A 17,851-nucleotide genomic window follows, 5' to 3' on the forward strand; every position below is an offset into this window, starting at 1 on the left:
TACCGAGATGTGTGGACCATGGTCTAAAAATTCTCTTGTATGGTATTAACGTGATAGGGACTGTTTTATTTTAAAATTTAAAAAGATAAACAAGATGGATTTGTAAAGTAGAAGAATAATAGAAACAGCCTCCTTGCCTCCTTCCAACACACACACACACACACACACACACACACACACTTCAGCAATATGATCTCACAACAGTTTGCTTTTATTAAAAGGACAGTAACACATCTTATATGGGTGATACAAGGCTCCCTTCTGGAATTTCTCCAGCTCACAAGGTTCTTTCCAGCTGAAATGAACTGCTTTTCAGGGTTCCGTTGAAGCAGGATCCAATGACTTTAGAAGCAAGTGGCTGCCTCTCAGACACGCAGTCTCCTGTACAAAGAAAAGAGAATCAGATTTTTTGATGTTTTCCCATAGAACAAGAATAATACGATGTTTGATTTCAAATCAAATGGAACGAGAGGACTGCCTAGTCATCGAATGGTGAGTGAAGAGGTTCCTGGTTAACTGCAGCACAGGGAATCCATAGTCCCTACCGCAACATTCGGTTACAGAGTTTTAATGGGAATAGTTATATGTATTTAAACTGCTGGACTGGCTGCCTATAAAAAAATCTACACTTTAGAAAAGCAGAACTCACATCCATGTATCAACACACCTTGTCTGCAGCTGAAGCTAAACTGACAGAGAGCTATTTAGTTATAACTAACTCTTAAAGAATGCAGGAGACCTCTAATTCCACCTCAAGTCTGACTTTGTTCTGGTGGCAGTTCCATGCTAGCAGCCCTGCCTGGGGAGAACATGGATCTCTGGGCATGCTCAGTGAATTGGCTGGGAGAGCAGCCCAGCAGTTGGTAGCAAGGCTACTCCAGCCTAGGTCCCTGGCTTCCCCTCTGCAGGAGCAAGGAGCTCTCAGAATCACGTCTTACTCCCAGTCTGCCTCTCTGGTGTTTTAGTGGGTGGGGGAATCTCTCACCCTCCCAACTGCTTCTCTGGGTCCTGTTTCTGCTGCTACATTAATGTGACCAGGCTGGACTTCTTGTATATTTTATGGCACATACAGTCAGAGAGAGAAGCAGAACAGGAATAGAAAGGGTTGGGGATTTGTAATGTGGCTGAATTAACTTTATGGAGAAAACTTCTGCATGCTGAAACCATTAACATTCATTCAGAACAATGTTCACACTGATGTCGCCAGGATTTTTATAATTACAAGATTTTATAATTATAATTATAATTGAAAAAGGGGGAAAATAAAGGGCTAAGAGTTGATCTGCTTTAAGGACGGAAGGATTCATCAGCCCTTAAATGGAAAGATAGCAAGGAACATTTGCGTTCAAACTGGAGGGTCTCCCTTGTGGAATATTGAACTTACGTTTGACAGCAGTGGCCAAATGGAATGCATCTTCCAATGAGTCTGGAAATGAAGGGACATACCGGATTGTAACAGTCACCCCCACGCCGCCTGCATTGCCACCGAGTCAGCTGAGCCTGGGAGAATGCTGACAAGGAAAAAGAGCCTTAATCATTCTACCGTGCAGAGTAAATAAGAGCTGTGATTTCAGGATGGCAGGCATTTCCCATTCACTGAGACCTGCCCAAGTCAGCCCCATTATCTTCCAGTGCAAAAGTTTATCACAGCTTTAGTGCTATTTAAGTGGTTGTAGTTCAGTGCACATTCAGTGGTAGCCTCTAAGAAGACAATGGAGCAAATTTAATTAAAGAGAGGCACTGACTCTCCAGCTGCAGAGTTTAGAACAGTCGCTCTGAGCCTGGGTGCCCTTCACTGCTCAACGCTGATGGAAAGCAAGTGGCTGCCTGCATTGCTAACTTCCCTTTGTGGCTGGGGGGTGATTTTGATTCCCTCTGGCCCTGCAGTGATGTGCCAGGTAGCATCAGGAATGTAATTTGGCTAAGTAGGGTGCACTGGCTCAGCGCTGGGTTGCATGAGTACAACTTTTTGAAAGAGAAGGGCTTGAAAAAGCCACTTCTGATTTGCATTCCTGCCTGTCTGAGAGACTTTGCTCAGATTTTCTTTGAAGATTCACTCAAGAATTGTTTCTGCATGACCAATTGACAGTTTTTGGTAATACCTGAGGGGACTGTTATTTTGAAATTGCAGCCCAAACGTGCACAGCCAAATCTTTTAGAGTATTGAGTTTAGAACATTTGTTGTGTTTTCACAAAACTATCTACAACCAACAGATAGAAACTAGAGCTGTCGATTAATCTCAGTTAACTCATGCAATTAACTCAAAAAATTAACTACGATTTAAAAAATTAATCGCAAATAATCGCACTGTTAAACAATAGAATGCCAATTAAAATGTATTCAATATTTTTGGATGTTTTTCTGCATTATCAAGGTGTATCCGGCAAGGCTTGTCCTCTCCAAAGCCATGTCCTGCTCCTGCCCAGGGTTCCATTATCGCCTCCCTAGGGACTTTTTTCTTTTATATTTTGATCTACCAGAGTAAAAGTGACGTGTGGGATAATAATTCCCAGCATCACTCTGCTGCCCTTTGTTTAGAGTTAGCCAGGAAGGATGTTTTATGGATCAGTCACTAGAGAGGACTGAGAAAACCCAGGCTCAGTTCCTAGCTCTGTCACAAACTTAGGCAAGTCACTCTGGGACAGATTGGTAAAGGGCCAAAGGAGAAACTTGGGCCGTTTGTGTCTCTGGGTGGCAGTTTCTAAACTGTCAAATATGGTTAATAATTAGAGTTGTCGATTAATCACAGTTAACTCAGGCGATAAACAAAAAAATTAATTGCAATTAATCATAGTTTTAATCGCACTGTTAAACAATAGAATACCAATTGAAATTTATTAAATATTTTTCAGTGTTTTTCTACATTTTCAAATATATTGATTTGTTACAACACAGAATACAGTGTACACTGCTCACTTTATATTATTTTTTATTACAAATATTTGCACTGTAAAAATGATAAATAAAAGAAATAGTATTTTTCAATTCACTTCAGACAAGTACCGTAGCACAAACTCTTTATCGTGAAAGTTCAACTTACAAATGTAGATTTTTTTTGTTACATAACCGCACTCAAAAATAAACAATGTTAAACTTTAGAACCTACAAGTCCACTCAGTCCTACTTCTTGTTCAGCCAATCTCTAAGACAAAACAAGTTTGTTTACATGTGCAGGAGACAATGCTGCCCGCTTCTTATGTACAATGTCACCTCAAAGTGAGAACAGGATTTTGCATGGCACTTTTGTAGCCAGCGTTGCAAGGTATTTATGTGCCAGATATGCTAGACATTCATATGCCCCTTCATGATTCAGCCACCATTCCGGAGGATATGCTTCCATGCTGTTGGACATGCTTCCATGCTGTTCTATCCATGACACTTGTTAAAAAAATGGTATGTTAATTAAATTTGTAACTGAACTCCTTGGGGGAGAGTTGTATGTCCCCTGCTATGTTTTACCCACATTCTGCCATATATTTCATGTTATAGCAGTCTGGGATGATGACCCAGCACATATTGTTTGATTTATGAACACTTTCACTGCAGATTTGACAAAATGCAAAGAAGGTACCAATGTGAGATTTCTAAAAATAGCTACAGCACTCAACCCAAGGTTTAAGAATCTGAAGTGCTGTCTAAAATTTGAGAGGGATGAGATGGGGAGCATGTTTTCAAAAGTCTTAAAAGAGCAACACTCTGATGCGGAAACTACAGAACTCGAACCACCAAAAAACAAAATCAACCTTTTGCTGGTGGCATCTGACTTGGATGATGAAAATGAACATGCATAGGTCCGATCTGCTTTGGTTCATTATTGAGCAGAACTCGTCATCAGCATGGATGCATATCCTCTGGAATGGTGGTTGAAGCATGAAGGGACATATGAATCTTTAGCGCATCTGGCATGTGAATATCTTATGACGCTGGCTACAACAGTGCCATGCGAACGCCTGTTCTCACTTTCAGGTGACATTGTAAACAAGAAGCAGACAGCATTATCTCCTGCAAATGTAACCAAACTTGTTTGTCTGAGTGATTGGCTGAAGTAGGACTAAGAGGACTTGCAGGCTCTAAAATTTTACATTGTTTTATTTTTGAATGCAGGTTTTTTTGTATATAATTCGACATTTGTAAGTTCAACTTTCATGATGAAGAGATTGCACTACAGTACTTATATTAGGTGAACAGAAAATACTAATTCTTTTTTCTAACAGTGCAAATATTTGTGATAAAAATAAATATAAATTGAGCACTGTACATGTTAACAGATTTATTGGGCATAAGCTTTCCTGGGTAAAAAACCCCTTCTTCAGATGTATGGAATCATGCACCTGAAGAAGTGGGTTTTTTACCCAGGAAAGCTTATGCCCAAATAAATCTGTTAGTCTTTAAGGTGACACCAGACTCCTCGTTGTTTTTGCGGGTACAGAATAACACGGCTACCCTTCTGATACTGTACACTTTGTAATCTGTGTTGTAATTGAAATCAATAGGTAGAAAACATCCAAAATGTAGAAAACATCCAAAATATTTAAATAAATGGTATTCTATTATTAACAGTGTGATTAATCATGCGATTAATCATGATTAATTTTTTTAATCGCACGATTAATCATGATTAATTTTTTTAATCGCTTGACTGCCCTAATAGAAACCCAAACCCTAAATGATTCATTGTCATGTCTGCAAACACTGTCCCACCCCCAGATGACATCATTTCTAGAAACAAAGCCAACCACATAGTTATGGCAGGTTCTGAGAGACAGTAGGGCTAAGACACTGAGAGGAGGGGCTATTCCCATCTGTGCAACCTCGTAGTGGGACATGAGGCCTGAATTTATAATAAGTGAGGATGTGAAAGGCACAGAATTATTAACACTAGTCAGCAGCAGACATTACGTTCTAAATCAAGGTCTCCAGACCTGTGCACCTTCTGCCAAACTCAAGGATATATTGCCAGTATCCCATCCAGGTGTTCAGTTTTGTGATTCCCCGCTACAGAAAGGGTATGTGCCATGCAGATAGAATGTGGGATGGCTTAAGCAGTAAGCCTCAGCAAAATCTGAGATGAACACTGAGGAGACATGGATTTTTTTAGACTGGTCATAATTCAGTCAAATCTCAATGGTTGTTCTTGGGGGCAGGTGCCAGAGCACTTAAGAAAAAATTATAATAATTTCTCTAATGAAAAGTATTAGGCAACCTTGGCACAGGCTCCCAAATATCCCTCTGTATCATCCCTAATTTTCATTTACATCTTACCTGGCACAGCCATGAGCACTAAGAAGACAACAGCAAAGATCTGGAAAAGGATCTTCATGGCTGAAGGTCGGCCAGGAACTCAGCGTCACTGGAGAGAAGAGACACCAAGATAGAGAGAAGACAGAGGACACTGGGGATTATGACATGCTGAGCTGTAGGAATATTACTTTAATTCAAATGTTATTTTTCCTTAGCCAAAGTGCAGACTGGAGAATTATCACACATTTATGTATTTTATTCCCCAAAATAGAATTGAAAGCAATTAAGAAATTACAGAAAGCAAAATAAAGCTGTTTTGATGTTCATGTTTATGCGATTTCTAAGAATGAATTCATCATGTGATATTACAATTTACCAAAAAATATTAAATCACATCAATTAATTTGAGGTTTTATTACAGTCTTTTTACATAGGAAAACTGTGTCCTGGTTCTGTGGTACACTAGGGAGCTGACTTTGCTACCAACATTGAAGTAGGGATGCTTAAATGCAGATTCTTGTTCATTTCTGATTAGTCTGTTTGCTAATGGAATTATGGGAGTGCCTGTGTCACGGTGACTAAAGAACTCTAACATTAGAATATAGAAAATTTTAGTTCTCTCACATTAAACCCCAGACACATCATGCGGATAATGATTTAAACTAGCACTTCTCAACCTTTTTTTCCACTTGCTCTCTGCTCTTTTGCAGTGGTGAGAAGGATACTGCCACCTAGCTGAGGTGATGTGTTTGTGGTATCAGGTGGAATTTTCAAAGCACATGCCTCAAAATTCACAAATGTTTCAGGGCCGGGCCATATTTCTTAATTTTAGCAATGAAGACTGCTAGGGGTGTGTTAAGGGACTGGAGCACATGACTTATGAGGAGAGGCTGAGGGAACTGGGATTACTTAGTCTGCAGAAGAGAAGAATGAGGAAAGCAGCTATCAAATCCCTCAACTACCTGAAAGGGGGTTCCAAAGAGAATGGATCTAGACTGTTCTCAGTGGTGGCAGATGACAGAACACGGAGTAATGGTCTCAAGTTGCAGTCGGGGAGGTCTAGGTTGGATACTAGGAAAAACTATTTCACTAGGAGGGTGGTGAAGCACTGGACTGGGTTACCTAGGGAGGTGGTGGAATCTCCTTCCTAAGAGGTTTTTAAGGTCAGGCTTGACAAAGCCCTGGCTGGGATGATTTAGTTGGGGATTGGTCCTGCTTTGAGCAGGGGGTTGGACTAGATGACCTCCTGAGGTCCCTTCCAGCTCTGATATTCTATGATTCCGTGTGCCAGGTCGCAATGTCACTCAATCATGGGCTTGCATGACAAAGGACCAAATTTCAGTGAGTGGCCCTATTACCAGGGACATGGGGTTCAGCACCACTCCTTCAAATTTGTTCACACACAGTGCCCCTCAAATTAGGCCCAGTTGCCCCTCTGTCATGACAGGGAAGAGCAGCAGGACCAAATTTGAGTGAATGGCATTGTGACACTCTATAATTACTAGAAAGTGTGACATCATGCCTCTTCCCCAGTCTGAGAACGTCTCATTGTAACTATTCCAGTTTCTGTGGCATTCTATCTGAAACCTTTGGTCTTAGGCCACTTTCACTAAACAGTCAAAGGTAATTAAATATTCAAATAGCAGAAATAATGTTTCGCTTGCCAGCCAGTTCAAAGCGTCTTCCTCTTTTTGTCAAAGTCCAGAGTGGAGAATTATCGTACATTTACATATTTTATGCTTTAACACAGCACTTATAGTAAGTGACAAATCACAGAAAGAAGAAAGGTGTTTAGATAATTATATTTGTGATATTTCTATTTGTACTGGTGTTTGCGGAGCCCAGGGCTCACAGTGCTTGGGAACATTCAAGCAGCAACAAAGAAGCTTCTCTCTCCTGTGGCTACATCCCTCTTCCTGCATCTCTCCTCCTTTCCTTCCCCTTTTCTCTACTTCACCTTCCTCCTTTTGTTCCTCTCTCCTCTGTCTCCCTGTCCTTTCTCATTCATTTGTTTCTTTCTTGCCTGTTATCTCTCTCTCTCTCCCCACCTTTTATCTTCTCTGCTACCTTCTCCCTCATTCCCTCCCTCCTACTTTGTCTATGTCCTCATCCCTAACTCTGGATAGCCTCCCAAACTGTACTTCCTACAGTCTTAAGGTTAGTTCATCAATGGGTGATTAACACAGGGCTGCAGTGGGAACGCACTGTGAATTCAGATAAGTAGGATGACCAGATAAAAGGAATTCAGGTAACTGGAATTATCCTGTAGATTTTTTAACTCAAGTAGCTTTAAAATAACCAACTTTTTCCTGGGATAAACATAACATATTTAGTTTTGCTACTTCTCCATTCAAACTGGCATGAAGACGTGTTCTCCAGCTCAGCCTCACAGAACCCTGCGTGGTTTCTTGAGACACATAGAAAGTTCATTCAGGTAATTTAGTCATTCAAGGGGTTCTGACAACTGTGTTCTTATTTTTCTGTGTTCTTCACAGCCACCTCCCTAGACAGAACTTTAAAGGAAGAATGAATAGGGTGATTATTAGAGAATCAACTTTAGTAGTTACCGGTCAGAGGTGCTGAGTAGCCAGGTGAAGACAGTCCTACTCACCGTCTCTCTCATCCAGATATTTCAGCTTCAGGGAGTGACACCTTGACCAAACCAGCCTGTTTTATACAGTTACTGAAGGCTTGTTTTCTTCTTGGCAAAGCTGCTGTCGGCCAATCAGAAAGTGACCCCTGCGTCTGGGGAAGATTTGAACTGTCCAGCCACAATGTGGACGCTGGAATTCTTGCAGCTCTGTCTGTGGAAAATTCCATGGTCTTTGTGCAAAACATCTTGTGCCATCCCAGATTTTGTAAGACACGTTAGGCCACTGTGGTTTGTGTAAAATATCTTGGGACATATAACGAACTCCTGCTGGTTTAGCTCTGATCAGCAACTTACTTCTGCAGACCACGTGCTGGGGGTGCCCTGCACTGTGGTGCTTGGCCAACTTGACATGACTCCATGTCAAACACACAGTCTTAACAATAATAGTCAAAAGTACAGACACAAAGTTTCCATGTGAAGCCAGTGGTGCCTGCTGGTGCTAAGTACCTCTCAGGGTTTGCCACATAATTCAGGCAAGAGAGAAGAGAAGTAGTTGAGCTGATACTCTACCAAGGAAAATTAACATTGGAGTGAAACTTTATTGAAGTTTGAGGAAGATTCACCTACCCTCCTAATGCTCTAATGTCCCATAGATATTTAACCCAGGTTATTGTAGGTTAATTGAAAAGAAAAAAATTACATTGGGCCTGTGCTCCATTTTTCCTCTGTATAAGGCATCAATGAACCTGAAAGGTTGTTTTTTTTTGGTGTGGGGGGAGTATTTTTTTCTGCATGTGATTTGCCATAGAAATATCAGGAAAGTCTAGTCTGGTCGTCCCTCTTTTGCAGGAGGTGTCTTTAGAAACCACAAAGAAATGTCTGCCAGAGTCTTCCGCCCTCAACTGAAAGAGTCTGTTTTTGGAGTCTTTAACCAAGATTTTCTCCTAACTACTTAAAACCCATTTGAAGGGAATAGTTGTTAACAATAACAACCATAAATAAAGAATTTTAAACGTTTCCTTGGTACCTATGGTGTCCTAACGTTACCAGTTTTCTTTCTCTGTGCCTGTGTCTGTCTATCTGGTCCCACAGTATAAGCCTGGCCATTTATCTGAAGATATCAGAAAGGTTAGAAGCCCAGTAGAGCATATCACAACAGAAAGTATCTGGAAGAAAGTGAAGCCATTGGTCAGAATGAGCTCTCCTCTATCCTGCATTGATGAACTATGGGAACAGACCTCCTGAGCAGACCTTATTTGTACAGACACACCTACTTTGCCAAGGTGATCAGTTTGGGCAGGTTTTGATTAAAATTCACTTACATCTTGGATGCAGGGGTGATAAAATCACAATGGTCCCTTCTGGCCTGTGTATCTATGAATCTATGAAATGTTATTGTTACTGCGTGACTGAAGGGCAGGTGAATTGTGTGAACTCAATCTCTATGCATGGTGTAGTGAGCCAATACCAAGAAAAGGAGAGTGTGTGGTGGATCTGAGTTTGTGTTTGGTGAGGAGCCTGCTTTTTGCAGTGTTTAAAGATAGAACTAACCACACCAAGTTGAAAGTCACTGTCACTTCTTAATAAAAAGTAGTAGTGCAATTCTTGATAAAATAATCTAGGGGCTCTGCTATTACACATGTGAAAAACCTTTTTCAAAATACACGAATGTTTTCTGGCAAACTGCCGGCGCTCTGGGGTCCACAGCTCTGGGGCAGGGGGTCTGCCAGAGCCCTGGCTTAAGCTGGAGTTCTTTTTGCAGCTTGTCTCCCCACCCGATGGCAGGAGCCCTGGCTAAAACGTGGCTGCTAGGCTCTGTGCTCTGCAACAGGCATGAAAATAGTTCTGGAAGACTTGGCTGCAGTCGGGGATCTCAAGGCTAACTAGGTTCCTCGCTCTGTGATAGTTTAGAGCAGGGATCGGCAGCCTTTGGCACACGGCCCATCAGGAAAATCTGCTGGCGGGCTGGGGTGGTTTGTTTACCTGCAGCGTCCGCAGGTTCAGCTGATTGCAGCGCCCACTGGCCGCAGTCACCGTCCCTTGGCCCCGCTGCTGGCCTGTATGTAGTTTTTGTAGATTCCAAGGCCATCTCATCAGAGCTCTTGTATAGGGACAGGCCAGAGAATTGACCAAAAATGACTCCCAGAACAGATCTTTTGTAAAAACATCCTGTCTTGATCACTGTTCCCTCAAATTTTTGTTGTCCTTGTGTGGAATGAAGTTCGTTATGTGCACCAATAGGGAGGTGATGTGTGATGGTGCACATAACAAAATTCATGTGCTGGGGTTGGGGCCGAGGGGTTCAGAGTGTGGTAGGGGGCTCAGGGCTGGGGCAGAGGGTTGGGCTGTGTGGGGGGATGGGGGGGTCTGGCTGGAGGTGTAGATTCTGGGGTGGGGCCAGGGTGCGGGAGAGGGCTCAGGGCTGAGGCAGAGGGTTGGGGGCTCTGGCTGGGGGTGCAGGTTCTGGCCTGGGGTTGGGAACAAGGGGTTTGGGTGTGGGAGGGGGCTCAGGGCTGGGGCAGAGGGTTGGGTGCAGGAGGTGAGGGCTCTGGCTGGGGTGCGGGCTGTGGGGTGGGGCTGGAGATGAGGGGTTTGAGGTGCAGGTTACCCAGGGGCTGCAGTCGGGAGAGAGGACTCCCCCCAGCTCTCTCTCGCCACAGCAGCTTGGGGCCGAAGGAGGGCCACTTCTCCCCACTGCAGCAGCTCCACACTGGGGCCAGTCGGGAGGGGTGCCTCTCCACGCTCTGGCAGCTCTGGGAGTCCTTGGCTGGGCTGAGGGATGGGGGTCTTCTCCCCGGCTGTGGCAAGTCCAGGGCAGGTCCATACTGGGCCTGGCAGGGAGAGGCATCTCTCCCCCCAGCCGCAGTAGCTCCACACTGGAGCTGGGCTTAATAGGCACCTGTATGGCCAGGCGGCTTAGAGGGAACTTAGGTCTTGTTTTAAAAAATTGTCTGTGATGGAGAATTCACCACACCCCTCCGTCAGTTGTTCCAATGGTTAATTACTCTCACTGTTAAGAATTTATGCCTATTTCCAGTCTGAATGTGCCTAGCTTCAACTTTCAGCCATTGGATCATGTTATACCTTTCTCTGTTAGATTGAAGATCCCATTAATAAATATTTGTTCCTGTTCTAGGTACTTGTGGACTGCAACCTAGTCACCCCTTAACCTTTTCTTTATCAAAATAAATAGATTAAGCTCTTTGAATTTATCATTATAAGGGATGTTTTCTAACCCTTGTGGCTTAATTCTCAACTCTCTCCAATTTATCAACATCCTTCTCGACCTGTGGACACCAGAGCTGAGCAGTGTTCCTGCAGCGGTCACACCAGTACCAAATACAAAGGAAAAACAATCTCTCTGCTCCTATTTGGGATTCCCTTGGTTATGCATCCAGGGATTGTAATAGCCCTTTTGGCCACAGCATGGCACTGGAAGCTTATGTTCAGTTGATGATTCCCCATTACCTCCCAACCTTTTTCAGAGTCACTGCTTCCCAGGACAGAGCCCCCGCTCCCCATGATAGCTCCACCTACTATGATGAGGGCTACCCTATCCATGTGATGGGGAAATCTCCTGTCACAAGCAAATCTGACCAGTGTGAATGAGACTAACCCCGAGCACTGCTTGTCACCTTCTCCCACATGTTGGATCCAGCAGCATTTGCACTTTTACTCTCTTTGCTAAGGCTGTGGGGGTTGGTCATGACAAAAACTGTCAAAATCAGTTTAGAAGGACCTGTCCTTCCTTTGCTCTGTACACACCATTAAGAATATGGGAAAACCACAAAAGCTTTGCTGGAATCCACAGACCAGTCTTCACTACTGTGTAAAATAATATTAGGCCATGAACATTTCTGCTCCAGCAGAGTTCTGGTGGCTACAGCAACAGGAGACGTGGAGGCCAACTAGAGGGGTCCCAACTGTATAAAGGGATACCTCCCTATTTCTATACACCACATAATGCTCCTCCCCCACCCCACATATATTCAAGGCTCACAGGATCCCCAATGTTATCTATAAGGGAGTGGCTGCATAAAAATAGGAAAATAAACAGAATATTGATCAATAGTGGATAAAAGAGATATACAACCTACCCGCACAGAGTTTGGTGCCAAGCCACTTCTCAGGGGAAGTGGCTTCCTGAATTCTTCCCTGCACCATGGGGCCTTGTCAAAAGCCCACTCTCGTCAATGAGATGCTTTCCATTCCCTTCAAGCAGGTTTATACCAGGCCAAGGCTGTTCAGTTGGTATAGATGTTCAGGATGTACTCCTGGCCACATGGAAATCAATGAGAAAACTCCCCTTGACTTCCACAGGGTTAGTATTTCAACTTAGGTTGTAATCTCCTCCAGGTAAGGATTTGTCAAGTGTAATGATATCACAGGAAATAGGGAATTTATTATTAAGAATTATGTCATAGACATCCAGGCATAGGTCAGAATCCTTGGTGTAACTTAGGCCAAAGCCCTTAAAACATCTCAAATAGCAGATGCTGCATCTATGGTACACAGAGGAGTTAGTTTGAGAAAGCAACAGTTGCTAACTAAACTAACTGCAAATTGTTCCTAAATTGTGAAGTAACTTAATCTTTTATCAGTTTCTTCTATATTATATGCTGTATGCCTCAACATTCAAAATAGAGATATAGTAGATCAAGCTCTTGGTTGATATGGCAGCATAAATGTATAACTTTAGAAACTATATTGGACATTAAAATCTACCTTGATCATTCTACAACAGATCCCTGCAGTTCTAGCAAGTTTAGTTGCCAGTGTGTGTATTGTAAAAGGAACATTGCAAGCATTTTAGACCATGTTGTGTGTTTTAGATATCTATCTATCTATCTAATCTTTAACAAAGGTATAACGAGGCTTTCTTTTTTTAATACATGTAAGCATTCTGCCAGGTGGAGTCAACAGCATTGTCTCAAGCCCCCACCCAATAATCTGGGAAAATTAAATACTATCCCTAGGTGCCATTAAGAGGCAATTCTTCCACACTTGCAAGCACTGAGTCTGTGTATAGCAAAGAAAAATTTTAATAAAAAGGGAAAAGGAACCCAGCATTATTTTGGGAAAACACCACAACCACAATTCAAAAGCATATGGCCAGGAGCAACCACATACACCAGAGTACATTGGGCAGTGTCTTCTGTCTCAGTTTCTTACCTTGTGGTGTGAACAAACAAATGCTTGTTTAACACACCACTCTCCTCTTCCTCCACTGCATCCCATTCATAGTTGCTTCCTTGGTGAGCAAAGACCCAGAGTTGAAAGGTACATTCATGTCTAAACTCCTACCTGCCACATGGGGCCACAACAGTGATACCCTTAACCGACCCAGCAATATCGTCAATCTATCCAGCCACACACTCAGCCCAGAAGAACAGTCTGTCCTATCTCGGGGACTCTCTTTCTGCCCTGCCACCCCCACCAACATGATACAGTTCTGCGGCGATCTGGAAGCCTACTTTCGCCGTCTCCGACTCAAAGAATACTTCCAGGACAACACTGAACAGCGCACTGATACACAGTTACTCTCCCACCAACAGCACAAGAAGAAGAACTCCACATGGACTCCTCCTGAGGGTCGAAATGACAGTCTGGACCTATACATTGAATGCTTCCGCCGACGTGCACAGGCAGAAATTGTGGAAAAACAACATCGCTTGCCTCACAACCTAAGTCGTGCAGAACGCAATGCCATCCACAGCCTCAGAAACCATCCTGACATTATAATCAAAGAGGCTGATAAAGGAGGTGCTGTTGTCATCATGAACAGGTCTGACTACCAAAAGGAGGCCGCCAGACAACTCTCCAATACCAAATTTTACAGGCTACTTCCCTCAGATCCCACTGAGGAATACACTAAGAAACTGCACCATCTACTCAGGACACTCCCTACACTAACACCGGAACAAATCAACATACCCTTAGAACCCCGACCAGGGTTATTCTATCTACTACCCAAGATCCACAAACCCGGAAATCCTGGACGCCCCATTATCTCTGGCATTGGAACTCTCACTGAAGGACTGTCTGGATATGTGGACTTTCTACTCAGACCCTATGTTACCAGTCCAGCACTCCCAGCTATCTCCGTGACACCACTGATTTCCTGAGGAAACTACAATGCATTGGTGACCTTCCAGAAAACACCATCCTAGCCACCATGGATGTAGAGGCTCTCTACACAAACATCCCACACACTGATGGAATACATGCTGTCAGGAACAGTATCCCTGATGATGCCACAGCACAACTGGTTGCTGAGCTCTGTGCCTTTATCCTCACACACAACTATTTCAAATTTAATGACAATATATATCTCCAGATCAGTGGCACCGCTATGGGCACCCGCATGGCCCCACAATATGCCAATATTTTTATGGCCGACCTGGAACAACACTTCCTCAGCTCCCGTCCACTCATGCCCCTTCTCTACCTACGCTACATTGATGACATCTTCATCATCTGGACCCATGGGAAGGAGACTCTGGAAAAATTCCACCATGATTTTAACAGCTTCCACCCCTCCATCAACCTCAGCCTGGACCTATCTACGCGGGAGGTCCACTTCCTAGACACCACGGTGCAAATAAGTGGTGGTCACATTAACACCACCCTATACCGAAAACCTACCGACCACTATGCCTACCTTCATGCCTCCAGCTTCCATCCCGGGCACACCACAAGATCCATTGTCTACAGCCAAGCACTGAGGTACAACCATATCTGCTCTAACCCCGCAGACAGAGACCAACACCTAGAAAATCTCCACCAAGCATTCTCAAGACTACAGTACCCACACGAGGAAATAAGGAAACAGATCAACAGAGCCAGATGTGTACCCAGAAGCCTCCTACTGCAAGACAAACCCAAGAAAGAAACCAACAGGACTCCACTGGCCATCACATACAGTCCCCAGCTCAAACCCCTCCAACGCATCATCAGGGATCTACAACCCATCCTGGACAATGATCCCACACTTTCACAGGCTTGGGTGGCAGGCCAGTCCTCGCCCACAGACAACCTGCCAACCTGAAGCATATTCTCACCAACAACTACACACCGCACCATAGTAACTCTAGCTCAGGAACCAACCCATGCAACAAACCTCGATGCCAACTCTGTCCACATATCTACACCAGCAACACCATCACAGGACCTAGCCAGATCAGCCACACCATCACCGGTTCATTCACCTGCACGTCCACCAATGTAATATATGCCATCATATGCCAGCAATGCCCCTCTGCTATGTACATTGGCCAAACTGGACAGTCTCTAAGGAAAAGGATAAATGGACACAAATCAGACATTAGGAATGGCAATATACAAAAACCTGTAGGAGAACACTTCAACCTCCCTGGCCACACAATAGCAGATTTTAAGGTGGCCATCCTACAGCAAAAAAAACTTTAGGACCAGACTCCAAAGAGAAACTGCTGAGCTCCAGTTCATCTGCAAATTTAACACCATCAGTTTAGGACTAAACAAAGACTGTGAATGGCTTGCCAATTACAGAACCAGTTTCTCCTCCCTTGGTTTTCACACCTCAGCTGCTGGAACAGGGCCCCATCCTCCCTGATTGATCTAACCTCGTTATCTCTAGCTTGCTTCTTGCTTGCTTATATATACACACCTGCTCCTGGAAATTTCCACTGCTTGCATCCGAAGAAGTGGGTATTCACCCACGAAAGCTCATGCTGCAAAACGTCTGTTAGTCTATAAGGTGCCACAGGATTCTTTGCTGCTTCTACATTCATGTGAGTTCACCTCCAATTCTGGGGTGCGGGGAAGATGTTGAGCAACATGATTGGCTGCTGCAGCCTCCATTAGCACCCTCCTTTGCTACTGTTGTCTCTCTGCTGTAATGTCACATTCTGAAGTTCAGCTAGTTAACTAGCTCTCATAGAGTTCAGCAGGCAGTGGGGAACCTCATTGCTAGTGCAAGCTTGATAATCTCTTTCTCTACCATACTCTCTCTCAGCAGTTTAGAAGCTCAACACCTAGGTACTATAATTGCAGTCATAATCATTACTGAATAAAACAAGAACTTTTAATTAAGTCTAACTGGCTTTATCTTAAAACAGTGAAAAGAAAGGTCAAATGATAACTAGAACAACTTACACTGCACTCACATGAGAACATCTATTTCCTTATTGCCTTTTTCACTAGGATTTGGCATCCCTACCCCCAGTTTAGTGAGTTAGATTCAGGTTAGGGTGACCCCCCTCAATCAGGGCTGACTAAGTATAGTTCTGCTGCACTTTGCTCATACCATAAGGATAACAACATTCCATTACCCCTGCACTCAATACTAAAGTGATTTGTAACCCTACACCAGCCAAAAGTGATCACTTTGGCAAATTTTTCCATCATGCTACACACCTAGGCAGAGGAGGTGTGTTTATGCAAATACGGTCTGTTCCTGAAATCTTTTCCTCACAGCTCGTAACTAGATGTCAAGGGAGAGTGCATTCAGACCCTTCTTACATAATGTGATACATTCAGTTGATACAGTGTGAAACCAATGAAAAGTGAAAATCTGTAAATTGAATTTCTGAAAAAAATATTATAAGGACTGTATGACACTTGGCTGGATCATCTGTTTGACTGCCAGTTCCAAAGAGATCTCTTGACAAATGTACCCATCCTTCAAATCATCATATAAAATGTAGAGCATGACCAGGTCTGGATACAGAGGGTAGAAGTGTTTTGTCTCAATACTCCATCCACTAATTGTCAATAATATTAGCGAATTAAGAAAATGAGTCAAATCACTTTCTATTGCAGCATGATGAGAAGTGAAACTAGTACAGAATCCTCAGTGAATGTAAAGAGACTTTCCATAAAGAATCTCTCCTGACTTCAAAATAAACATTTGAACAGACAGCTCTAAGTACTGACGGAGAAATGGCTACTTGGGGAAGATTACGGACTTGTGCTGAATTGGCCAAGGACCATACCACAGGGAGGTCTATTGGAAGAGGCCTGCAGAAGTATGCTGTAGACCAGAGCTAAATCAGCAGGTGTTCAGTGTATGTCACATTTTGTTTCAGAGAAATTCTGTGGCCTGTGTCTTACAGAAACTGGGATCGCTGGGGGCCTGGATCTGCATTCACGACACATTCCCCATCAGTATCCGACCCAACCTGGGGGAAGCTAATGATCCAACCAGTGGACCAAATTCTGTGGTCACTTGCTGCCTGGGGCACATATGCTAAGAAGAAGACTGGGATGGCACAAGATCTTTTGCATCAAGATCATGGAATTTTGCAGAGAGAAAGCTGGAAGAAGTCATAAGAGATGCCTCATTTGTCATCTGATGATAAGAAAGGACAACTCGTTGGAGCAGCCAGAGGAGGCAGCAAGCTCCGCGGTTCCCAGGCTTCTGTTGCTGATGCTCTGCCAGACCAGCAGGGTCCAGCAGCGCTCTGGCAAACTGTTACTGTCACAATGAGGGACGGCGCTCTGTACAGAGCATCTGCAGTAGGAAACTGATTTCTCTTTTTTAATCTTAATCTTTATTAAAAAAAATGTAACTATTTCATCCGCCTGGGCCGTTTTAAATCATTGAGCCCCTAAGCAATTGTCAGTGGGCCTGCCTGAAGTTTTCTAGGGATGGCAGCCTTATGTCTTCCTCATGGTAGGACACTTTCCCAGTCCACTTGGCAATAACTTTGGCAGGGACCATTGGGCATCAACTCAAGCACCCCTGGGGTGCAGTGCTGATGCAAGGAGCCAGATATACATGCACAAGAGATATACTGTGATGGCTATATGTCAACCTATCTTTCCTTGGCAAAAGTTTGTAGTGTAGATGAGGTGATGGTGTGACTGAATGTCTGAGCAGAATCGCTGAGAATCTGAGTTGTCCCTTGCTTCTAAAATTGACAGAAGTGTATAGAAATGTTCATTTGGGAACCTCGTGAGCTGGAGATAATCCAGAAGGAAGCTGACACCTCTGTCTGGCAAAAACATTTAACTGCTACACAGCCATCACACTG

The 17,851-nt window shown here is 43.6% G+C and overlaps 1 long non-coding RNA gene across 1 annotated transcript; it reads right to left on the bottom strand.

Annotated features, from left to right (window-relative positions):
• Positions 1–240: 240 nt before the first annotated feature.
• LOC120400453 lies at positions 241–13,054 on the bottom strand. The gene is made up of 4 exons (XR_005595821.1): positions 13,008–13,054; positions 5,264–5,351; positions 1,385–1,511; positions 241–381 (listed from the first exon to the last, which is right to left on the bottom strand). It is a non-coding gene; the product is annotated as an uncharacterized LOC120400453 (long non-coding RNA).
• Positions 13,055–17,851: the final 4,797 nt, after the last annotated feature.

This window comes from Mauremys reevesii, linkage group 3 (assembly GCF_016161935.1).
Source record: "Mauremys reevesii isolate NIE-2019 linkage group 3, ASM1616193v1, whole genome shotgun sequence".
Classification (NCBI taxonomy): Eukaryota; Metazoa; Chordata; order Testudines; family Geoemydidae; genus Mauremys; species Mauremys reevesii.